The following is a 24,823-nucleotide window of genomic DNA, read 5'->3' as shown; positions in this document are numbered from 1 at the left end:
GCCTGCTAGACTAGGCAGTTATTTAATTCATTGTCTTCAAGCTCATTTGCAACTAGCTTTTAGTAGTTAGTGTCTCTCTGTACACGTTCCAGGTCTCAGAGTATATAAATTTGCACTTCAGTAAGTGAAGATATGGCAGGATTCTAGGACCACATTAAGAAAGTTGGTTTTTTCCCTGCCGGTATGGCTCCGTGGTTGAGCGTTGACCTATGAATCAGGAGTTCACAGTTTGATTCCTGGTCAGGGCACATACCCGGGTTGCAGGCTTGGTCCCCAGTGTGGGGCGTGTAGGAGGCAACGGATCAATAATTCTCTCTCATCATTAATGTTTCTCTCTCCCTCTCCCTTCCTCTCTGAAATCAATAAAAATATATTTAAAAAATAAAATAAAAAAGTTGTTTTTTTTCTCTGGAAACCATTTTATTCTCAGTCCAGTTCCAGGTTAGAAAAACAGGCTTAAAAACAGACCCCAACAATTCCTAGCATAATTGAAATTACATGAACAATTTTAATTTGTATTAACTGAGTGCTTGTTGATGACGTAATAAGTCAGGTTCGATTCAGCCTGTGAACCAGTCTTCTCACACTTAAATGTGGATGGCAGTTACCTGGGATCATGTGAAAATGCAGATGCTGTATTTCCAACAAGCTCCCAGCTGGTGCTGAGGCTGCTGGTTCAGGGGCATCCTTTGAGGAGCCAGATTTTAGCTTGCTTTAGGATGTATCTTGCTTGACTCTAGGGCAAAGCTATACCTGGGGGAGAGGTTGAATGCTTTTCAAAAAGGAGATTGTAGAGGTAGGTTAGCCTGAACATTTTTGTGATTTGGAAAACCTTTTCTTACTGACAAGACTGCTGACCGGCTATCTTCCCAGAATCGGATGAAATGGAGAGCTATAGCGAAGGAGGAAGTCCATTGTTTTTTCAAGTCTGGTTTGAGAATATCTGCGCTGCTTTTTCTCTTCCTGGATCTAGTTATCTCGAAGTGTGGAGGTCCCTCAAGTAATTGAATTTGCAGTTGTAGTAGAGGGCACCAGATGTTTATGACTTCAAATGGAAGCTGCTGAGTCTTGCTCCGAGGTGTGCAAAACGAAGGTTATAGTTTGGAGCAGTAAGGGGCCCTTTGATGTTAAAGAAAGGGCTAGTAGAAATTACAGAATAATTTCAGGTAGTAATTACAGTGGCAGGACTGTCTTCTCCTTAGCAACAGTCTATGGAAAGGGAACAGAAGCTTGGAATAGCTCCTGCTCCCTACAGAGAAATCTGTGTGCCGACAGAAACAAAAGCAATTGAAACAAGTTTGCACTAATGACTTTGGGGACCACAGTGCCCCGAGAATGGAAGAGGAAGGCCTTATTATTAGGGTCGACCTCTAATTAGCAATGAAAACAACTATTGGGCATGGAAGTGGACACCTAGGTGGGAGGATTATGTAATGCGGGCTGTACTCAGTGAATTTCTGTATCATGGACTTTAGGTGGAGAAAAGTTTGTTTTGCTTCTTCAAGCTCTGTAGTGACAGATGGTTCTTATTTGTTGCTGCTTTCTGTTCCCAGAGGAATGAAGTAGGACCTGGTGTTCAGAATTCAGCCTATGCAAAGCTGCTCGCATTGGTGTTGGCACTTTAATAATAAAAGGACTTTGGCTGTTCTTATTAAACAAAGGCAAAGAAGGGTTGTAGAAAGTCATAGAGAAGAGGACTCCACAGAGCTACTCCTGTGACCTTCATACTTATAAACCTATTCAAGCATCAGTTTACTGTCCTGAGGGTAGTAATGCTATGTTTGGTGAGTTGGAGATGATGTTCATGAAGTATCTAGCAGAATGTTCGGTAGATAGGTTTTCAGTAAGTGGAGGAGTTATTTTAGAAAATTAATCTGGAGTGATAGTCATAATTAGATATCAGGGTGAGAGCTGGAGTTCTGAATTGAATTTGAACTTGAATTTCACCAATTGGGTATAGAAACAAAGACTGTAGATTGTAGAGAATACAAGATATGAAGAAAGCAAGATGCTCAGAATAGTAGGACAACTGTAAATGAACATTTTTCCCCCCACAAATGTGACAGAATGTTTACTTGCAGAGCTTTTGGCACATAGAGGTAACGGGTGAAATACCTACCGGTGACTGTAATGATTAGAGGAGAGTTAAGTTCTGATGATTATAAAAACGTACAGAATTCCTAGTGCTTTCAGGCCAAGGACTGCATGCACCGCTTCAATTATTTTTCTTCCGATCACCTTGAACAGAGTTTGCTATTGCCCACTGACAACTCATTGACGACCCTAATCAGTTCCTCAGATTCTCTCTAGGACCTGCCCTAGCAACTGTGTTGTCCAGTATGGGAGCCACTCACCACCGGTGGCTATGAAGTGTAAAATATACACTGGAATGTGAAGGCTTAGTATTAAAAAAATAAAGTAAATTACCTTATTAATAATGTTTGTATATGGAATACTTGTTAAAATTATAATATTTTAGATTATCGGGTTAAAGAATACATATTATTAAAATTAATTAGACCTGTTTTTACCTTTCCAATGTGGCAACTAAAAAAAATTTAAATTACACAGTGTCTCACAGTTTACTTCTATAGGAGAGCGGTGGTCTAGACGGCACTGGGATCCTTATAGGAATTTCCTGGAGGAGGCTTAAATCATTAAATTTCCCTGTCTCAAAACAGAAAATAACAGACTTGTATTAGCTTAGGGTAGCTCCCTGTCCTGAGTTCTGTTGTCCTTTCTCAGCAAAAGGGCCCCTGAATCTTGCAAGTTAACTGTGTTCTCATGGAAAACATGTTAAGTCTCCCCAGGTATAGCCTCAAAATTTTTACATCGTTTATATTAAGATTTGTCTTAATGTTGTTCTAGATCAACATTTGGCAACTATTATCTAAAAGGCAGGGGTATTTGTCTCTAAAACAAATTCTTCCCCTCTTGAAACAAACACAGTAAAAGAATATTGAAACAAATGGAAAAACATAGAGTGTGCTTCTGGTCAACATGTTGCTGTAACAGTGGAAGAAAGAGAAGGTAGGTTTGCATCAATTAAATGGTGTCACCTTTACTGGTTCTCTTTCTTCCTTGAATAGAGGGAGTCAGCAAAGGAAATTTATTCTTTCTGGTTCTAAGTTGTCAGGGAGTTATTGAAAGGGAACTGTGGTCCTATTTCCACAGCAGAACTAATGTGAGAGAGAATGGTAAATTCAATAAGGGAAAGATGATTAAGCCAGCTGCTTCAGTCTCATGAATGATTGCTCGTAAGATGCAAATAAACGGAGGGCTTTGTGCTATTAAATAGAGTTATGGTTTTCAACTTAGGATGAATACTGTGATGTGGCTGAGTAGTCATATTAATGGGATATTTTTGGTCATTCATTTGTCCTTAGATTATCTCGGCTCCAGAGATGGGAATGATTAACATTGCACTCAAGTCATGGCAAATACAGGGGATGGCGTGTCGATAAATTGGAATTGAAGGACGGTCTATGAATTCTTTCACCAGCATATCACTGTGTTCCTGAATTTTGATTTAACATTGTATTCCTCTTTTTCGAAGGCCATCTACAGAAGTAGTACAAGGCTTTATTAACCCTCATTCAGCTATTGGTAAATCCTCTGAGAGGGGCATCATGTATCATTTCACAGGAGAACATAAGATTTCAAAGGGGCTTAGGTCTGATTTGTCTATACTCATGTTGTGTAGGGTGGGGCAGGGACGTATATTACCTATTGGACTCTATGAATAAGTATTACTAAATGTTGCAGTACTTTATTTTATTTGATTTTTTAAAAAATATATTTGTATTGATATCAGAGAAGAATGGAGAGGGAGAGAGAGATAGAAACATCAATGATGAGAGAGACTCATTGCTCAGCTGCCTCCTGCACACCACCACTAGGGATCGAGCCCGCAACCCAGGCATGTGCCCTTGACCGGAATTGAACCCGGGATCCTTCAGTCTGCAGGCCGATGCTACTGAGCCAAACTGTCTAGGGCCTAAATGTTGCAATACTTTAAATTTCTTAAGGAATTCCAAAATATTTTCTACTCTCTTTTTATTTGTCTTTTAATTTTATAGGTTTTAGGATTGAAACACCAAGTCACCTTTACAACCCCCCAGAATTATAACTAGGGAAGTACAATGGGCCTGCCTTGATCGCAAAATTAGATGCCACCTTCCTCCTCTGCCCAATTTATAAATTCCCATCCTAAGGTTTTCCTGGGGTAACAGTGGTGGAATGCTTCTTTTTCCTTTTCTTTTCTTTTTCCCTCCCTCCCTACCTCCCTTCCTTTTTTTCAATACTAACTTATTAAATACTAGTAAGGTGTGGAAACACCACATGTAAGGTAATGAGACAAAACCTAAAAGACAACATGTTGAGTATTTGACTCCAAACTGGCTTTTTCCGTGTCCCCATCGCGTATGGAGCCCTGAGGAACATGTTAGCCTGACACTGACTGCTTCTCTCACCCTCGGGTCTTCCATGGTAGGACACTGTAATGTAGGGGGAAATTGTGCAGCACCATTTACAATTTTCATCTCTCTAGTCCTCTTCAAAACTGTCTTGAATTTCTTTAAAATTATTACTCTCAGTCTTGAATCTTTAGGTAATCTCCATAACAAGTGGTTTTCATCTTGACAGTATTCTTAACTTTTAAGAGAAATGAAAAAAAAATTATATTCTAAGCCCCAGGTTGTTCAGATTTGATTGTTTCAGACAATTGATAGCGTATATGAAACCTGAAATTATGATTTACTATTTTGAGTTTTATCTCTTCTTGCATCCTGGTTTATGCTCTCTACTGCATTAATCTTCATCTATTTACATTTCAGTCGTCTTGTTTATCTGTTGTCAATCCATTCATCTGGATCATGCCTGTCCCAACAGTTACAATAGCCGAGATGGAATATATTACTTAAAATCATGAAGGGTAGAAGAGAAAGAATGGCATTCTGATTTTAATCTTTATTCAGAATTCTCAATGACATGCCCTCAGTGGCTGATGGCAGTTCCAAAAGTTAGTTATTGGAAATGGCAGTCTCACTTTCCTATCTTCACTTGATTCTCAAAAATTGGATGCCAGCTTGCGGAAAGTGCAATTACAGTTACGGTGGTTCATTTTCTTAAAGATCCTTGTTGGAATGAAACTATTCATTGTTTTTCAGACTAACTGATTTTGTTTCTTTAACCTTTATGATGCTAGTTTTCAAATTTGACATCATTCCTTTTTCTTACATTCCACATGGAGCCCATCAGCCTATCCTATTGCCTCTATGTTCAGAATATGTACCGAATCCTATCACTTTCTCCCATGTCAGCTGTTTCCTGAATCAGTCAAGCCACCATCTATCTGCCTGGCCGGCATGGCTCAGTGATTGAGCATTGACCTATGAACCAGGTTCGATTCCTGGTGTGGGGCATGCAGAAGGCAGCTGATCAGTGATTCTCTCTCATCATTAATATTTCTATCTCTCTCTCCCTCTCCCTTCCTCTCTGAAATCAATATATATATTTTTTAAATCAAGCCACCATCATCACTCATTTGTACTCTTGTAGTAGCCTGTTAATTGGTTTCTCTGCTTCCCTCTTGACCTGCTACAGTTGGTTCACCATCTAGCAAAGTATTCTTTCTAAACTTAGGTCAAACTATGTAACGACTACTTAAAATGTTCTAATCGCTTCCCGTATAACTGAGAATTAGATTCAGTCAGTGTCTTGACGTGATCTGGCTCACTTTTTCTGAGTTCAAATCCTAGTGTCCCCTTGCTCACTCTGCTGAGCTCCAGCCACACTGATCTCTTCAACCTGGTAAAGCACATGCCCCTCGCAGGGCCTTTGCACCTGCTATTCCCTCTTCCTGTAATCCTCTTCTTCCAGATCTTCACAAGGCTTACTCCCTCACTTCCCTCAGGTCTTTGTTCATATGTTACTTAATTAAAGAGACCCTTCCTGAGGCTTCTATCTAAAATAAAATCCACCTTTCTCCAGCTTACTGAAATTGTATAAATGTTTATTAAATGAGAAAAACAGCTATTTTTCATGGAAGACATTTAATTTCCTGTTCCACCTATGCACTTAGAGAAGGAATGCATAAAATTAATCTTGGCATTAGAAGATAGGTAAATATTACAACAGAATGGTGAAAAAGTAGACATGCTAAAAATTCTAAATCATATCTTAAGTTTTTTTTTAAAAATAGCAACAGTGAATATGTTTTATTGCTGGTATAATTTTGAGTATAATTTTTCTAAAATATTAGGTACTCCTCCTTTTGTGATCAAATTTAAACTATCAATATGCTTGACAAACTGCATTTTATAATGAAACTAGAGGCCCAGTGCACGATATTCATGCATTTGTCAAACCTTATAGAACTGTACACAAAGAAAGAGTGAATTTAACTATATGTGAATAAAAATAATAACAGGGAATTAATTTTCTTAAATTAATTAGTTATTGTTATTGACTGATTCCTTTTCGATTATTAAAACAACTTGTGTCTCTGAGTCCAGTCATTGACGAACCTGAATGTCCTAGGTGGGTAAGCACATTTGAGTCTTAGTTCCTTCTTTCATTTTACTTAAGTTGCTGTGTTTTCCTAGTAGACTTTGGCATACTTTAGGTAGTGCTCATAGCATGATGGACTTTGACAGTGATGTCAGAAGTAGCAATGACAGAAAACCTTCCCATATTCTCCCAGCTGTTTCATAGCCTCGGAAGGACCCTCCCAGCTGATTAGCCCAGCACAGTGGTGGCATTTGCTAACAAAGACTGAGAACTTGTCCCCCTTGTTAAAGATGTAAATAAATTGTCTGCTTTAGTTTCTTCAGGATCTCTTTCCCTTTGAGGCAGCATGGAGGGACCTGGAGAGCATTATGCTAAGTGAAATAAGCCGCTCAGAGAAAGACAAGTATCACATGATCTCACTCATTTGTGGAACCTAAAGAACAAAATAAACAGATGAACAAAATAGATCCAGAGATACAGAGCATGGAATAGACTGTCTAATCTCAGAGGGGAAGTGGGGGTGGGAAGAGATTAACCAAAGAACTTGTATGCATATATGCATGACCCATGGACACAGACAATAGTGTCTTGAAGGCCTGGGGTGAGGGTGAGTGGGAGCTAAAAGGGATCAATGGGGGAAAAAAGGGAACATACTTTTAACAATAAAGTTAAATTAAAAAAAAAACAAAAAAACACACACCCAATAGCAATGAACAGTAAACAGAATCAGAGCAGGCTGTTGTCCATACAAATTACACTAGACTGTGCTTCTGGAGCCCTTCTATTTAATATGGTACCTGTCTTAGGCCCTGGCTTCAGTAGTAATCTGGGCCTTGAAGAGTTTGCAGAGTTTAGTTCCATCAATAAAAACCAAGTTATTGCTGTACCCCACTGTATTGGGCTCCAGTATGCCAATTTATGATGTCATTTCTCATAGAACACATGGTTGACCAGTTGGCTGTGGCCAAAAAATATATCTGACAAATATAAATACCATTATCAAAGTTACATAATTCATACCAAGAAAACTTCAGACATTGATTGGTTCATGTAAGCTGTACCACACTCATTTTTCTATCTTCACTTGCTGACTGGAAGGTATATTTGATATTTTCTAAGAATGCAAATATGTAATGGTTCTTAAAAATAAAGTCATGGTTCTCTAGTGAAAGCAGTTGTTTTCATTTTTCTAGACTATTTCGGGTCCTTCGCCTTAGGTGTACCTGTCTTTCTACAGCTTTCTCAAGAGTGACATATACCAAGATTGATCATGAAACCAGCTTCCTACCAGCAGATTAGAAGTGAATCACAACAGATTAAGATGAAATGTTTGTCTCTCTGGCATTTCGCTGGAGCAATAGCTCTTGAGTTTCTGATGTTACTACTCTTAGTTTAATTTGCGCGGATCATTTTCTCTGCATGCATGATTATTTGAGTGCAGAAATAAAGGAGTGGGAGAGGATTGTAATTGAACACCCACTCCAGATTGCAGGAATGTGATAGGCACTTTTCATGTATTATTCCATTTAATTTCACAACAAAGAGTGAGGGAGATAATTTTGCTGCTTTGCAAACAAGGAAACTAGGTCCAAGAGAGGTTAATTGACTGTATTCTCAGAGATAGGTCTCTCTCATTCCAAAACCCACTCTCTTTATACTCCCTAAGGCTCCATTTGGGAATAGTTTTCTCATCTGTTCCCACTTCCTAAGGGGGATGGAGATTGCGCTGGTCTCTTGAGAGTAAGCCCAGGGCTTCTTGTTAGACCTGGTCTGAGAACCAGGTCTGCTCCTGCTTTACTTTTCAGAGTGTCAAGAGATTTGGCCTAATTTTTATGTATTTTTTCAAAGCTGCTATCACGTACTTATCACTTGTTTCTTTCTCCTCCATGACTGTCTGTAGAGGAACATTGAGTCTCACAGTTTCATGGTTCTGAAGAGCAACCCCTGCTCCCAAATGAGCCTCTTTATTTTAATAACTAGAGGCCCAGTGCACGCGTGCACTGGTGGGGTCCCTTGGCCTGGCCTGCACCCTCTCGCAATCTGGGACCCCTCGGAGGATGTCGCATAGCCAGTTTAGCCAGTTTTGGCTCGATCGCTGCAGGCCCAATCCAGACAGGAGGGTGCCCGATCCTGTGTGTTGAACATCTGTCCCCTGGTGGTCAGTGTGCCTCATAGCGACCAGTCGACCGGTCGTTCGGTCATTTGGTTGTTTAGGCTTTTATATATATAGACTAGAGGACCGATGAACAAAATTCGTGCATGGCGGGGGGTTGTCCCTCAGCCCAGCCTGCACCCTCTCCAATCTGGGACATCCCTCTCACAATCCAGGACTACTGGCTCCCAACTGTTCACCTGCCCACCTTCCTGATTGCCCCTAACCGCTTTTGCCTGCCAGCCTGATCATCACCTAACCACTCCCCTGCCAGCCTGATTGCCTCTAACTGCCCTCCCCTGCAGGCCTGGTCCCCCTCAACTGTCCTCCCCTGCAGGCCTGGTCCCCCCAACTGCTCTCCCCTGTAGGCCTGGGTCCCCCACAACTGCCCTCCCCTGAAGGCTTGATCGCCCCAACTGCCCTCCCTTGCAGGCCTGATCGCCCACAACTGCCCTTCCTTGCAGGCCTGGTCCCTCCCAACTGTCCTCCCTTGATGGCCATCTTGTGGCGGCTATCTTGTGTCCACATGGGGGCAGCCATCTTTGACCACATAGGGGCAGCCATCTTGTGTGTTGGAGTGATGGTCAATTTGCATATTACTCTTTTATTAGATAGGATTCTACTTTTAACCACCATAGAGAAATGAGAAAGTGAGAGAGAGAACATAAAAAGTTACAAAGGTTCAAAAATAGTTTAAAAATGTAATCCTTGATTCCAGTCTATATAATATAGCTCTTGGGCCCAATCAGGGTGGCTCAGGGTTTGAGTGTCAACATATGAACCAGGAGGTCACAGTTTGATTCCTGGCCAGGGCACATGCTCAGATTGCGGGCTTGATCCCTGTTGGGGGGCATGCAACAGACAGCCAATCAATGATTCTCTCTCATCACTGTTTCTATCTCTTTCTCCTCCCTTCCTCTCTAAAATCAATACAAATATATTTAAAAATATGTAGCTATTGAAACTCTTGTTAAGTATTATTTCTTAGAAGATACCAGAAGTCTCTTTAATAGTGATTAGTTATTAATTTTGCAATGAATCACCTATATAGATTCTTATGATCATCATAGTCAAAATATAGAATTTCATCACAAGAATCCCCCATGCTGCTAACTCCCTCCTTCTCTCACCTCCTTAACTCCTGAGAATTACTAATCTGTTATCCATCTGTATACTTTGGTCATTTCAAGAATGTCATATAAATAGAACCATATAGTATGTAACCTTTTGAGATTAGCTCTTTTCACTCATCAAAATTCCCTTGAGAGTCATCCAATTTCTTTCCTTTTTATTGCTTAATAATATTCCATATTTCTTTTGTACTTTTTTACTGGTGCTACTGGAAAGTTTAAATTCCATATGTAACTCAGTTATATGAGTGGCTTTTGTTGTAATTGCATGTTACGTTGGAAGTATTCAACATGCACATTTCCCTTGCATTTTCATTGAATTTCAGGCATGCCTGTGTTAAATTGTGCATTTTGTTCTGCTAACTCTAAATCAGATTATTTGGAAATGAACAAGGGCACAGAACCTTTTAAAATCATTTCAGGAGAGTGAAACCCTCTCAGTATCCTTCTCCCTCTCCACCTTACCCCCACCCCCCCATTTTTTGGCCAGTTTTTCAGCAAGAAAACCTCTGTGTTTCTGCCTACAAAAGAAACTTTTCATAAGGCTAGGCAACAAGGAGGGTGTCTTGCAACCACTGCCAATGGTATTCAGTACCTTGATTTGAGACTAATTAAATGGCTCATATTTATCTGATATTTTCCCCCTTGGGAGATTCAGAAACATTTTTTTTTCAGCTTAAGCTTCAAAAAGAAACCATCTCAGCTAGCTTAGGATGGAGGCAAGAAGCAGGACACAGGGACACTTAAGTCAGAGCAGATTAGAGCTGAAGTACAGGATAAATACCATTTTCAATTAAAATTGCCTGGGGAAATTAGGTAGGCAGAGGACAATTACCTGGGTTGGCATATATCCAAGTTTCTGAAACTAAGACCCTGCTTTCGTGTTCTGAGGGATCACTGACTACTGTGGGCAATCAAGGACCTTGAGGCTTATGTCTGATCTCAATCAAGTGTGAGCCCTCTGGCTGCAGTGCATGGCAATTTTAAGTCAAATTACGTAGTTTTATAAAACTGTGTAAAAACCAAGATCCCAAACAAGGGATCAAAACATCAGATTCAAGGGAGGTTTTTCTGAGAAAATAAATGTATAATTCTGTGATTTCTGCTATGTGACCACTGGAACACTAGAGCTGAAATTGAACCATAGAAGAACATAAAGAGGACTGATTAAAGTATAGTTGGAGTCTCTCACCTCTTCACGCAGAGGTCCCTGGCATGGTCACAGTTTTTGGTCATGCCTTGAACGACCAGGAACAATCACTGAGTAAATACCACCTGACACGTAGGCCTGTCCAACCTTGTTGTCGCAATGAGTCACTGAAAGCAAGTGTGTCTGTAGTGCAAATGTCAGGATGTAATACTTGTGTTCCTCACCCACCCCAACTCCACCTCCAGTGACGTATTACTATCATTGCTAAGTCTGGGTTTCTTGCTGTCTATGCTACTGGTGTCTGGTGACACCTCAGTACCATGCTGCCCCCACTTTGGCTGGGTGGAGTTGATGGAAAAGGTTTACAGTTATTGAACTACAGACTTCTCTTTTCTTATTACCTTGAGGAAGGCTCACTTTCTTCTCTACAATATGAAAGGGAATCTGTGGTTTTCCTTCTTTGCTTCTAGTGTTAGCTTTTGCTTTGTTCCCATCTTTTCATAATCTCTCGATTTCAAAATATAGGATCATAGAAAAGGTGTAAAAAAAAAAAGAAGGAATCAGTTATGTTTTTTTCTCCCCTTCTAAATAAAGACATAGGGGTTAGAGGAATGCCTGGATTATTTTTTAAAGAGAATTTAGGCTTCCTTGGACAAAGCTGTTGCTGGTATATAGGGTGTCTTTATGCAAATTATAGAAACATAACCCTTGGCCAGGCTGCAGCATCCCACTCCCTTCTTGGCCTTGGACGAGAGCCAGACCTGTTTGAGTGGAATGCACAGGCGCTCGCCTACCACCTTGTGCTATATAATCGGTGGAGAAGGCACTCCTCTTTCACAGGGTGGAAGCACAGGTGGATGCACGGGCAGATGCAGTTAAGAAGAAGGGTCCCGGAGCCAAATCAACAGGTGTAAAGTCATGTTCCTTTGTTTCCTTGCCTTATATCTCTGGATAAGTGATGGAACCACTCTATGCCTCAGCATCCTCATCTGTAAAAAAATTCCACCTATCAAGTTTGGTGAGATTTAATACGGACATAGTAATTTCTCATTAATTGGCAATTTTTATTATTGTTATTATTTACTTTGCTTCTTCCAAACCTGTCAGGATGTTTTGCTCTCTAACCAAACAGTTTTTGAAGGGAGGTTTCTTAAACAGTTTCATTTTATTTTTCTGTTAAACACATCTTAATATGCCATGTGCTTGTGGATGTATTAAGTATGCTTTTCATTATATTTACCCTTTCCCTGTACATATTAGTGTGATTATGTATTCCCTCTATGTAACTTCCGAATAACTTAGTCAGTTGAGTGAAAAAGCATTTCAATGGATTGAATTTAGGAAATATAGTGTAATTTTAAACATTAGAAAATATAATGTAGCTAAAAAAAGGTCAGACCCTGGTGTTATTTGGATACTTGTCATTAAATACACTTCATTTGTCCTTCTGGGTATTAGGTATATGTTTGTTTTTCATCTCCTCTCCCTCCTCCTTCTAGAATGTCAGTTTCCTAGACAGCCAGGTTCACAAGGTTCAGTTTGAATTAAAGGAGAGAAAAATTTTGTATAGATTTGGAATTTGGTGGAGTACATGCATTCTTAGAGTTAGATTAACTACTTTAGGGAGAATTGTTACAAATAAGCTCCCTGGTTTTAACTTGTTTATCTTTCCTACTGGCCAGTTAACTTTTCTTGTGACATGGCCTTGGTTCCCAACCTGAGAAGAGAAATGCATGCAGATGACAAGTGCACGCTGGCAGTTACTAGGTATTCTAGGCAGAACTTGAAGATGGCCCAAGAATCCCGCCCCCTGGAGTACGCACCCTGTATAACCCCAGCACCATGACTATGATGGGATGTCACTTCTGTAGTTAGGTTACCTTGGGTGGCCAATTGACTTTAAGAATGAGAACTTACCTTGGGTGGGGCTCTTCTAATCAGCTCAGCCCCTAAACAGGACCAAAGAGAGAGACAGAGAGAGTGATTCCATACAAGGGAGATTCTTCATCACTGGCTTGAGGATGGTGGGGGCTTGTGGCAATGAGTGTGGGTGGCATCTAGGACCTGGGAGTGGTCCTTAGTGGCCAGCCAGCAAGGAAACAGGTCCTTAACCCTTTGACTCTTTGACCACAAGGAAGTAAAACCGGCCAATAGCCTTGGAAGCAGATAATTCCTCGGAGCCTTCAGAAAGGAAGGAGGGCTATCAGACACCTTGATTTTAGCCTTGTAAGTCACTGGACAGAACCCAGCAATGGTACCGAACCGAGACCTACAGTACTCAGAGCTAACACATGTGAGTTGTTTCATGCCATGGATTTTGTGGCAATTTTTTGTACAGCCATAGAACACCAGGCAAAAGAATATAGGTGTGTAATTGCAAAGCCATCACCATTACTTAGCGAGAAAAAAATCCATAAAATTATTCATAAGAAGCTCCTACAAAGAGCTCCCTGTTGTGCATCTTAGAGCCAGTTAGCCACAAGAGTGGCAGGTATAGGAGCTGTGAATTTTCAGGGCAGATTTAGATTCTCATATTGGCAGCTTTAGACTTAGGAAGGGCAAAGGAATGGTTAAATTGCTCTCCTGGGAGAGAGTTATTGCATTATGGTCAAAGAAAAAATCCTTGGAATCGGAAGGTAGAATCCACTTCCATGTTTATAAGTGTTGTTGACTATGCCGTTCACTTAGTGCTCTCTAACTCAGTGGCGGGGAAGGAGAATATGGGGAGAGCAGAACATAGGTGAGGGAATTGTCTCAGTGGAAGTGATTGGAAGGGTGGAGGCTGTGGGGAACCGGGGCACCCCGGGAGGGTTGGGGCTGTGGGGAACTGGAGCACTCAGCGGGGACATCTGCCTGTCAGCTGTCGCTGGCTTATCTGCAGCACTCTAGGTCCATGTTGCTAAATCTCCCAGATTTCCAAGAGAAGCTGGGGTTGCAGAGATGTATATGAAATCTCCCATTAAAACATGTTAATGCCAGCTCAAACTTGAAAAGATGGCCATGGGGACATGTAAGCACATAGTGGCCAGATGCACCCTCAGCAGCCTCTCCTTCAGGGCAGCTTGGAGGAGTGAGAACATGTGATCAGTTTGGGAAACTGAGAGGATTGGAGGGTGTGGGCTTGGCGAGGACTCAGTTTTATTTGCTTTGTTCACTGTCATATCCTCAGAGCCGAGAACAGTGTCTAACACACAGCATCCGCTCTAACTATTTGTTGAGTGACATTGAGGAGACATAAACATATTCACACCATATGTGAAAATGTCAAATGTGATTGCCTTGGTGAAATGGGATTCTGAGATCCTGTGACTTTTAATGTTGTGACATGGTGCCATCTGAGCTAACATAAGGTCCTTTTGGCCCAGCCATTTCCCTTTTGTTAACCTACAATTCCATTGAAGGACTGCTTTGGAAGACACTAGCTATGAGGGAGAACAAAGTGGAAATTGAGTCCTTCTTGTTGGCTGGTAGTATCCTGCATGCCTTGCATGTCCCATCGCATTTCACCCTGTCCCAGGAGTCTGAGATGGGTCCTAGCATCACCTGCCTTTCACAGATGAGAAGATGGTTTCAGAGAGGTGAAGTCAGGTGCTTAAGACCACACAGCTGGTACATGATTGCCCTCAGCTTTAGCCGATTGCCAAATGTTTGACTTTCTCCCCGTGCTTGCTTCTCAGAGCTGCTCTGGAACCAGCAGCATCAACATCAGCTCAGGGATAATTAGAGAAGCGGAGTCTCTTCCCACATCAGACCTGTCTCAAACAGAATCCACATTTCAACCAGATACCTTGGTGATCTGTATGCATGGTCAAGTTTGAGAAGCATTGTCTAGTCCACTGGGTTCTAAACTTGGGTTATCCAGGAGCCACTTTTATGAACTTAGCCAAATCTGTCTTTCACCTGAACTTATCACTCATACTTTCCAGTTAAATATATTTATTTACAAATAAGATCTATCTGGTAAATAACTCTGGTAAGATGGTAACATTGCTATGGTAAATAATCATAAATAACTATACTTATTGTGATATACTTAACTTCACTAGAAAAATGATGCTATTTTTCCTAAATAGAAGTTTAGTGCTAATGTACATGCATTATACAGGGGGTGGGGCAAAAGTAGTTTTACTGTTGTTCGTATGGAAAATAATACAATAATTGATAAATAATAATATAAGAATAAACTCTGTGTTTCATATACTCACAGCTGTCAACCCACTTTTGCCATACCCTGTATATATCATACACAAAAGGACTAGCACTAATACACTACCAAAAAAAATTAACATTGAGATTCTGTTTTCAAGTGAAGAATAATTGGGCAAGACTGAACCAAAGCAGAGGTCATTTCACTCTGATTTACTACTGAACATGAAAATTATTGTTTTGCAAACAAACACAATGTGAGAGAACACTTACGTCTGTGAATTTGTGCATCATAATGAACCTCTTCAAACCGTGGTGGCCTAAATCAATAACCATTTATTTTGGTTCACATGGTGGTCTCAAGTTTGCAAGAAAGTCAGGAGGGCAGGTCCCAATGTACAAGACTTTTCAGCCTCTTCTGTGTCTCAACTACAAAGCAAGTCACGTGGTCAAGCCCAGATGCAAAGGATGGAGAAACAGTCCCACCTCTTGATGGGACATTGAAGGCTGCAAGGGTGTGACTGCAGGGGGGCAGGGCAGCATTTGTGGCCATTTCACTATCAACCATCGCATTGGTTCCTGCGGAGGAACACATTCCCTCAGGTGGTCCATGGGGAGATATTATACAGTTTATTATTAATGGCGCAGTTTATATGTAAAATATAGCTATTTTAGAATGGTACATGGAGAGATAATATGTATAGGATTTGCAAAAACATCTTCTCCCATTTTGTGGGTTGTGTTTTCACTTTCTTAATGGTGACCTTGGAAGCACAAAGTTTTTAATTTGCTTAAGTCCACTTTATATTTTCTTTTGTTATTTGTGCTTTTGAGGAGATATCTATGAAACCATTGCCTAACCCAGGGTCTCAAGTATGTACAGTTGACCCTTGAACAATGCAGATTTAGAACCTGAGTGTTTCAAAGGGTCCTAAATGTGCGTTGTTCAAGGACCAATTGTATTTTCCATCTGTAGTAGGGAAGCTGGAATGTGGCGGGCCAACTTAAGTCATACTTGGATTTTCAACTATGTGGGTGGCCAGTGCCCCAACCCCTCTGTCTGTACTTTTATTTACTCCTGAGACTTTTATAGTTTTAGCTCTTACATTTTTTTCTTTTATAATTTTTCTTTCTGGATCTGGATGATGAACTCCCCACCCACAACCTCTCCCCCAGACTCCTCTCCATCACGACTCTGGGCTACTTAATTTCCTGGTCTATACAATGCAGCTGAGCCAGGTAAAGGCTGGGTTGTTCTATCTGCCCCTGTTCTATCTGCCCATGTTTAACTCTTACATTTAGGCTTATGATCTATTTTGAGCTATTTTGTGTGTGTGTGCTGTGAAGTAGGAGTCCACCATTATTTCTTTGCACGTAGCTATCCAGTTTTCCCAGCACTATTTCTTGAGTAGACTGTCTGATTGAATAGTCTCTGCATCCTTGTTGAATCAAAACAACTTTTGATAATACCAATACTAATAGGATTGGGGATTTAGGGATTTTATCTATTTATTCGGTTTTCTTCTCTGTCATAGAAAAATATCTTTCCTCTTTTGAGTGTTATACACAGAAACACATAAACACTCACAGAGCTTCACAGAGGCCTATGCACAGACACAAAGACCCCCATCCTCTCTCCTTTATCAAAGACCTTATTTATACCCTTCAACACTTCAGAGTAATAATAGAATGAAAAAGTAGATTGAAGCCTTGATTCACATATGACTACAACAATAAATCAGTTACAGTAGTTTGCCTCATGTATGCCAGTAGCTAAATAGTTCACGATAAACTGTTTACATATACTGCTTCACTTCTCTGTAGTTGAGTATTTCAACATTGGCTTTCTCAAATGTTGCCATATTTCAGTCATGCACAGAATTAGAAAGGTTTATAGAAAAATGCATCAGTTTTATGTGGGATAGTCACTAGAGAATTAGAGAAAAAAAGGGAAAACATGTCTAGTCTTTAAGTCTCTAGTTGCAGAAAGCCTTGGGCAACAAGTAGTTTCTCAAAATGAGGAGTATGGTTTGGCAAGGTCATTAATCAGTGGGCTTTTTTTGAATTCAGCTTGTTTCACAGCCCCAAGAGGCATAAAACATTTATGTAGTTCAACTTCCCAGCTCTGGCGGGGGGGCACACTTAATTATTAATCCCTTCAAAAAAGATTTATTGAGCACTTACTATGTGCTAGGCATTATACTAGGTGCTGGGGATGTACATAATGGTTTTTTAATACACAAATAATCCCTGTGTTCATGGAATTTACAGTCTTATATTAATACATCATTACAAATATAAATATAATATTGAAAACATGGTAAATGCCATGGAGGAGGCAAAGTCATGGAGGCAATCATGGGTCATTATGTCTGGGTTTGAATGCCAACTCTTTGTGAATCTTGAAAACTCACCCAACTTCTATGAAATGGGAACAATCACAGTACATATACTTTAGAGTTTTTCTGTGGATTAAAATAAATATGATGCAATCCATGCTTAGAGCCTGGGCCTTAGTAAATATTCACTAAATCAGTAACATAAGTGTACATGCTGCTTTATATTCTCTAATTTTGTATATGTGAAATGGAACATTCCTTTCTATAGAGACTTTGGGATTAACTGGATTTTTTCTTTTTCAATTTCAATGTACAATTTCATAGTAAAATATTCCAGGATGTTTAAATGTTAGGTTAAGATGCAAAGACCCTTTTTTATGTTCCTGCAATGCAAGTTCTTGAGAGGCAGTTCTTGTTATCTGATATGTTTTTGCATATAACAGGGTTCTTGTCTGTTTGTTTAGATTAGTGAGGTTTATCTTAGCACAGTGGGGTCATATATACATATTTATATACTACTTGTTTTTTTAAAAAAATTAATATTATGACCTGAGAACTTTTTTCCATATCTTTCTACATAGATCTAGTTTCACTTTTTTCTTTTTAATGGCATTTTCTTGCAAGGTGGGGAGGTACCATTCTACCTGGGATCTTACTGTAGATATATCCATATGTAGATAATGATTTTCACAAAACCCCAATTCACGTTTTATAGACATCATCTTCCCAGGTCTCAATTGCCATTTTTTTCTGCTTCTACCTTCCCAGATGCAAATTGGCTTTCTCTTCCTTCTATGTACTTCAGACACGTCCTGGAACTCCCCCTGTACCCCATCTTGGAAAGATCTTGAAATCTAAACTTCAATCAACCAGAAATCCAATGTCAAATCCAGAGTCTGCATAAACAACTTATAAAAGACAATACAGAAGTACATACACATAGAAAATGACTCCTGGTAGATTGATGCAATTCATTGTAAATCTTTCCTTTTCAGCACTGCTCTTCTTTGAAAGGACACACTGTTTCTTACAATTACAGTTCATCTGAGAGCATTTTACTGTTAATCAGGAAAAGATCATTCTATCAATTTTAGAAGATTTTCGATAACCATGTCCTTCACTGGCTACTTAATTATTCTGATAGGTTAAGAAGGTAAATTGTAGATCAGCAGCTTAGTAGACAGGGTGTGTAAACCCTATAGGCTGGGTATAGCACAATATTTCTGATTTAATGACTATGTTTTTGTCATCTATTTAGAAATGTCACTAATTTATTAATGTGTCTTTCAGATGTATTCTTTAAAGTTATAGATTCTGATTTTGAAATGCAAAGGGCTGTTTCTTTCCATGAGATTTTGACAAGTTCTTTACATTGATGTTTTTCTGGTCTGTGTCTGCTTGCTTCACAGAGGACGGCGCTGGGAGCTTGACTGAGCAGACATCACTCGCAGTTGGTCCAGAGCCGTCTGGTGAGTACTCTGCACACTGTGGTAAAGAGTTGCTAGTTGCTGGGTTCTAGAACTTTCAGGCTGATGTCCCATGTGAAATACTTCTCAAAACGGAATCACAGACATTTTCCTTCATGTGATGGAGCATTGCTCTCCTGGCATTTTCTAGATTCCAGTTTATTCATTCCACCAACCTTGGGCATGTCACCTTTTACTAGATTTATACTTGCTATCTCGTAATATTGCCTACATTTTATTTATGTTACTGTTCTCTGCAATTCTTTCCAAGGAGAAATGTGTGACTTGTTTTCAAATCTGTGCAGATATGTTTACGAAGATTCCCACAGATGTGAACAATCATGACCATGTTCATTGTCAGCTAGAATTCACTCTCCACTTTTTGGGAACTATCTGTGGAAAGATGTAAATCAATTCTCCCAGTGTCCCTCAGAAGTCCCATTTTACAAACCTTTGAAGAAATGCTAAAATGGGAAACAAATATTTTTATCTGTGCAATTTTTATTTATAACCTACTAGAGGCCCAGTGCATAAAATTTGTGCACTTGGCGGGGGGGGGGGTCCTCCCTCAGTCCAGCCTGCTCGCTCTCACAGTCCGGAAGCCCCACGATGGATTGCCCCCCACAGAGAGAGGCCCCGCTCATCTGCCACAACCCACAGGTTGGTGGCCTGGGCCTCCCTCTTTGGGGCAACTGTGGAGCTCCCTGATTGATTGATCACCCCACTGGCTGGTGGCCTGTGCCTCCCTCTGCAGGACGATCATGGGGCGATGGCCGGGCCCCCGACCAATCGCATTGCACCCGTCTTGGCTGGCCTGGCACCAGTGGATGTCATAGTGTGGTCTTCTGGACAGTCCTTCTGCTGTTCGGCCATTCGGTCGATTTGCATATTACGCTTTTATTATTATAGATAACTTGCCAGTGCTTAATGCTGGAGCCAGAATCATAGTGAATATGAGAGATGGTTCTTGTCTGACCCCTTAATCAAATTGCTATTTTCTAATTGCTGTTGTAAATAAAAAAAATAGACTGTGTATCATTTCTTACTTCAAGGGATAAGCAGTCATTTTATAGTGATCACATGAAAAAGATAAACAGCAACCTCACTGTTCATCTCGACAGGTGAGCTTCAGGTCCCAGGCATTTAAAATCAGTGTTATTTTCTTGGCCGTGTGCATGTCAAGTCAGACACTCCATTACCTTCTGGCAGGGCCTGGGGCTGATTTTCTTCTGGCCTTTCGGTGAGGGGCGGAAAAGATCACACTTCTCTTAGTGATCAGCATTTAATGATGACACAAGCATATCAAGAAAGTAGATTTATTATCGAATGCTCCTACCTATTTTTAGTCAAGTGCACTATACTTTCCTGTTCCCCAAGGATGATTCATAAACCATGTTTCAGCAGGCAAACCAGAGTTGGGGGTAGGAAGGGAGCTGAATAATTCTTTAGGGACTCTAAATCAGTATAGATGTGACATCTCCTTTTCAGTCTTGTTTGTTACGTATTTCTGGACTACGCAGTTTCTCTGCATAATAGTTGTACTTACCCTTACAAATAGGTAATTCTTCATCGGCTGTATTAGAAATGATTCCTATTAAGAATTGTGTGCTTAGTGAAAATAAACACTTGATTCAAGAGTCCAGAAAACAAACAAAACCCAACCACCAGAGCTTAGAAGTTGATTGTATATTAAGTGGACTAAATGTCGCGTATTTGATTTTACAAAGACTTTGGGTGACATCAGGTCCTGGAATGGCTAACAGTCTGTGGGCTTCTCTTGGCTCCCCAGAGCTAATGGGACCTGATTAGATCTGGTGCCCCACATGTCACCAGGTTGTTGTCATATTTGTGTTAATCTTAGCCTCCTCCCAAAGAAAGAATTATCCTATATTTTTCATGTCCTCTCCTAAAGACAAAAACATTCTACTCTAGCAATGTTGTGTTATTGGATAGCTTGTATTTTGGAGGTTTTTAAATATTGAACTGAAATCTGATTTTTTTTATAATGTCTTCGCATACTCAAAATTGGAAACATCTAGACCGAAGAACTTTTCTGGTTGTGTCTTGAACACCTGTTTTATTTCCCCATGATTCCAACAGTGGATTGTGCATTAGCTCCAAATGGTATTTTTTTTAGGACTACCCTATATACTAAAAGCCTAATATGCAAATTGTCCCCTCGGGTGGCCATTCGACTGGGAGTTCGACCTCTTGCTATGATGTGCGCTGACCACCAAGGGGTGGCACGGAACATGGTGGGCGTCGGCGCTGCGGCACTGGCAGTGGGCAGCAGTGGAGGCGCTGCTGGCCCTGATGGGCCCTGATGACAGTGGGAGAGCAGCGGGATGGTGGAGCAGGTGAGCAGGCGGTGCCAGGCCAAGGAGGGTGCAAGCGGACGCCCAATTGCCCCACTGATTGCCCCACAGAAGGTGACCAGCAGCAGAGGTGGGGGCCGCTGCCTGGCTTCCAGGCGCTGAGGGAGATGTGCAGGGTGGGGGGGGTGGCGGGGGGGGGGGAGGCGCGAGGCTGGCCCTGATCAATCGCCCGCAGGCGGGATGGTGGAGCAGGTGGGGGCGGGGGGGCGCCAGGCCAAGGCAGGGTACCAGGTGGGGTTGCGAGCCTGGGGCTCGAGCTGGGGGGAACCCTGCAGGCCACCCCGAGGGACCCCACTGGTTCATGAATTCGTGCACCAGGCCTCTAGTTTGATCTATAATAGGCATTCAGAATATATTTTAATTCCTGTAATGGCAAAATGTGTATTTTAGATCATGCTTATTTATGTTTCATTCAACTTAACTTTTTATCAGTGTTAGGCAATTAACTCCTAAAATAGAAAAATATTTATATTGAGAACAAAATGAGTATTTGGGGATGAATTCTTCTCACCCTTATGTCTGGCTACAGAATGACTTGCTAAAGAGGAATTTATTAACCTGGTCAAACCAAAGGCTGTCTTCAAGTTTCATGCAAAGAAAAAAAAAAAACAACCCTTGATACTTCTCTCCTGTAGTATTTCGGTTTGGAAGATGTATTATTCTTTTGAAAATTTTACTTACTGTTGGGGTCTCTTTCTTCCTTTCTGAATGATTTTGAATTTTTTTTATTAAGGATTGATTACATACAGAATTTATAACATGACTGTCAGGTACAGCACTCAACAAACTTTCATGTTGACTCCTCTTTGTTTTTACCTCTGCTTTGGAGCCTTACACACCATCTTGATTACTCTCATGCCCAGAGATAAATGTGTTGTGCCAGCATTAGCATCGTTTTTCTAGATCTGAGACCTAGGTTTTGGGCTACTACAATGATCTTTAGCAACAAAGATTCTTCTTACTAAACTGTGAAGAGTGCAGTTGTTTTAAACTATGATGTGTTCTAGAAACTTTTATTCACGGAACAATAATTAGGCTTCCTGTTTCCTTAGAGCCCATTCATGATGACAGGAGTCTTGGGTTGAGCTCCCCAGAAGCAGACCCGAGATGTGGATTTCTGCATGAGTGTTTCATTAGGGCAGGGCCCCCAGGAGAAACTAGTAAGTTGCAGATGGAAAGGAAAGGGGAAAATCCAAGCAGAGGGATGATTTGAGCACAGTCCCTGCCTCAGGCTGATCTCTGGGGCAGCTTTGAAGCATAATTACTCCTTAGAGTCTGTTTCTTCTGCTCAAGGTAAGGGGGTAGGCTTTTCCATTCCAGCACCAGCTGGGGGCTGGTGGGAGAGGGGCTGTAAACTTGGGAGCCCTTGACTCTGCATCTGCAAGTGAAAGTAGCTTCCATAGTTGAAGGGTGTCCCCTTAAGAAACTTGCCAGTACCATCTCTTCGAAGCAAAGCATGCCTAACCTGGGATGTGAGCACACAGGACAGTTAAGAGGAACCCAGTGGCATCTGGACAGGACACGGGAGTGTCTGCTCTACCTAGCCCCATGCCATTTCACTCACATCCTTACCTCCTATAGGCACATTTTCATCCCTTAGACAGGTGATTGTCAACCCTTTTCATCTCACAACACACAAAAACTACTTATTAAAATTCTGTGGCACACCAAAAAAATATTTTTTGGCTGATCTGACAAAAACCAATAGGTATAATTTTGATTCATTCACCCTGGATGGCTATTGTTGTGCTGGCTGTTGTCATTTTTGTATTTGACAATCTAAGTGAAAAGAAGTGAGTGCCCTGACTAAACAGTCAGGTATTGCATGTTTTAAAGATTCTTGAGGCACACTGGTATGTCTCTTGCCGCACACCATTTGAAAATCACTGTGTGAGACCATTTCCAGGTGCAAGTTAAGCACTCTCAGAAGCTCTATGAATTCATCTTCTTCCCTTGAGAAGGTAATGAGCTACCGCTTCAAATATCTGAGTCTTAAAGTGATTCCAGTTTGAGAGACACCTAGGTTATTTTCTGTGAGTAGAATTGTTGTGTATTTGTTAGAGTAAAAACAAATAATATATGAAATTCCAAAGCTTTCCTTAAATGGATATCATCATGGGTAATTATTTCAGTGCCCTGAAAAAGAGGCAAGGGTATTGTCTGATTATATGATTGGCAATCATTCTTGCTAGAAACATATGTACTTACTCTGTTATGTTTCATTCTCATCTCTTTGAACCATCCTTTAATACTTCATTTTCTAAAGTTTCCCCTTTGCCTTTGAAAGTATTTTCATGAACTTTTTAGGGAAATATATAGTGTTTCTTTGGGCACCTTCAATTCAGTATAGAACAAAAGTATGGTCCTGTAGAAATATCATGTGAGCAGTATGTCCAATTTAAAAATTTCTTGTAGCTTCATTAAAAAAGTAAAAAGCATAGATGGACCTGGAAAATATTATGCTAAATGAAATAAGCCAATCTGAGAAAGACAAATATCACATGATCTCACTTATTTGTGGAATCTAATGAACAAAATGAATTGACCAATAAAATAAGGCCCAAAGCATGGAGGCATGGAACAGACTGACATACCTTGATGTGGGGTTGGGGGGATGAGAAGAGATAAACCAAAGAACTTATATACTTATATGCATAGCCCATGGACATGGGCAATAAGGTAGTGAAGACTTGGGGGAGGGTAGAGGGCGGGAGAAGGGGGCTAAAGAGGAGGAAATGGGATATCTATAATACTATCAACAATTAAAAAATCTATACTAATAAAAGAGTAATATGCTAATTAGGGCAAATGTCTTCTGGACAACCTTCTGGACAAAGCCACAGCAGCTACGAAGGGCCAAGGCATGGCTGCAAAGGGCCCAGGCTCAGGCCGGCAGTGGCAGCAGCAGCGGGGTAATGGAGGCGGTGCCTTCCCCTGATCCGCCAGATTGCCTCCCACAGAGGGAGGCCAGACTTCGGCTCAGGCTGGCAGAGGAGCAAGTTAGGGGCAATCAGGTTGGCAGGGGAGAAAGTGAGGGGCAATCAGGCCAGCAGGGTGGCAAGGTAGGAGTGATCAGGCTGGCAGGCAGAGTGGGTAGGGGTGATCAGGCAGGCAGGCAGAAGGGTTAGGGGTTATCAGGCAGGCAGGCAGGTGAACAGTTAGGAGCCAGTGGTCCCAGATTGTGAGAGGGATCCCAGATTGGAGAGGGTGCAGGCTGGGCTGAGGGGACCGCCTGCCCCCCGTACATGAATTTCATGCACCGGGCCTCTAGTATATTAATAAAAGAAAGTAAACAGAAATATGTTTTTATATCACCCTGAGCTGGAGGCTGGGAAGCCTAAGATCACAGTTGAAATTAATGTTAATAGTATATTTAGCCTAGCATACCTAATTACTATCATTTCAACATTATCAATGAGATTTTACTTTTTTTTTTTACATCTTTCTGGTGTATATTTTATATTTGTGACAGATAGCATTTCAGACTAACCATATTTCATGTGCTCAGGAGCCACATATGGCTAGTGGAACTGTAGTGGACGGTGCATGTTATAG

At 40.9% G+C, this 24,823-nt stretch overlaps 1 protein-coding gene across 4 annotated transcripts in view; it reads left to right on the top strand.

Annotated features, from left to right (window-relative positions):
* The window catches only part of PLCB4 (phospholipase C beta 4), a 382,602-nt gene that overhangs the window by 121,851 nt on the left and 235,928 nt on the right, over window positions 1–24,823 (top strand). For all 4 annotated transcript variants that reach the window (XM_079783902.1, XM_079783900.1, XM_079783901.1 and 1 more), the window contains one exon: window positions 18,837–18,896. The gene's annotated coding sequence lies outside the window, so the exon portion shown is untranslated. The remainder of the gene's footprint in view (window positions 1–18,836; window positions 18,897–24,823) is intronic.

This window comes from Cnephaeus nilssonii (genome assembly GCF_951640355.1).
Source record: "Cnephaeus nilssonii genome assembly, chromosome: 11".
Taxonomy (NCBI): domain Eukaryota; kingdom Metazoa; phylum Chordata; class Mammalia; order Chiroptera; family Vespertilionidae; genus Cnephaeus; species Cnephaeus nilssonii.
The sequence above is the reverse complement of the archived record's forward strand: the minus strand, read 5'-3'. Positions and strand labels throughout refer to the sequence as shown.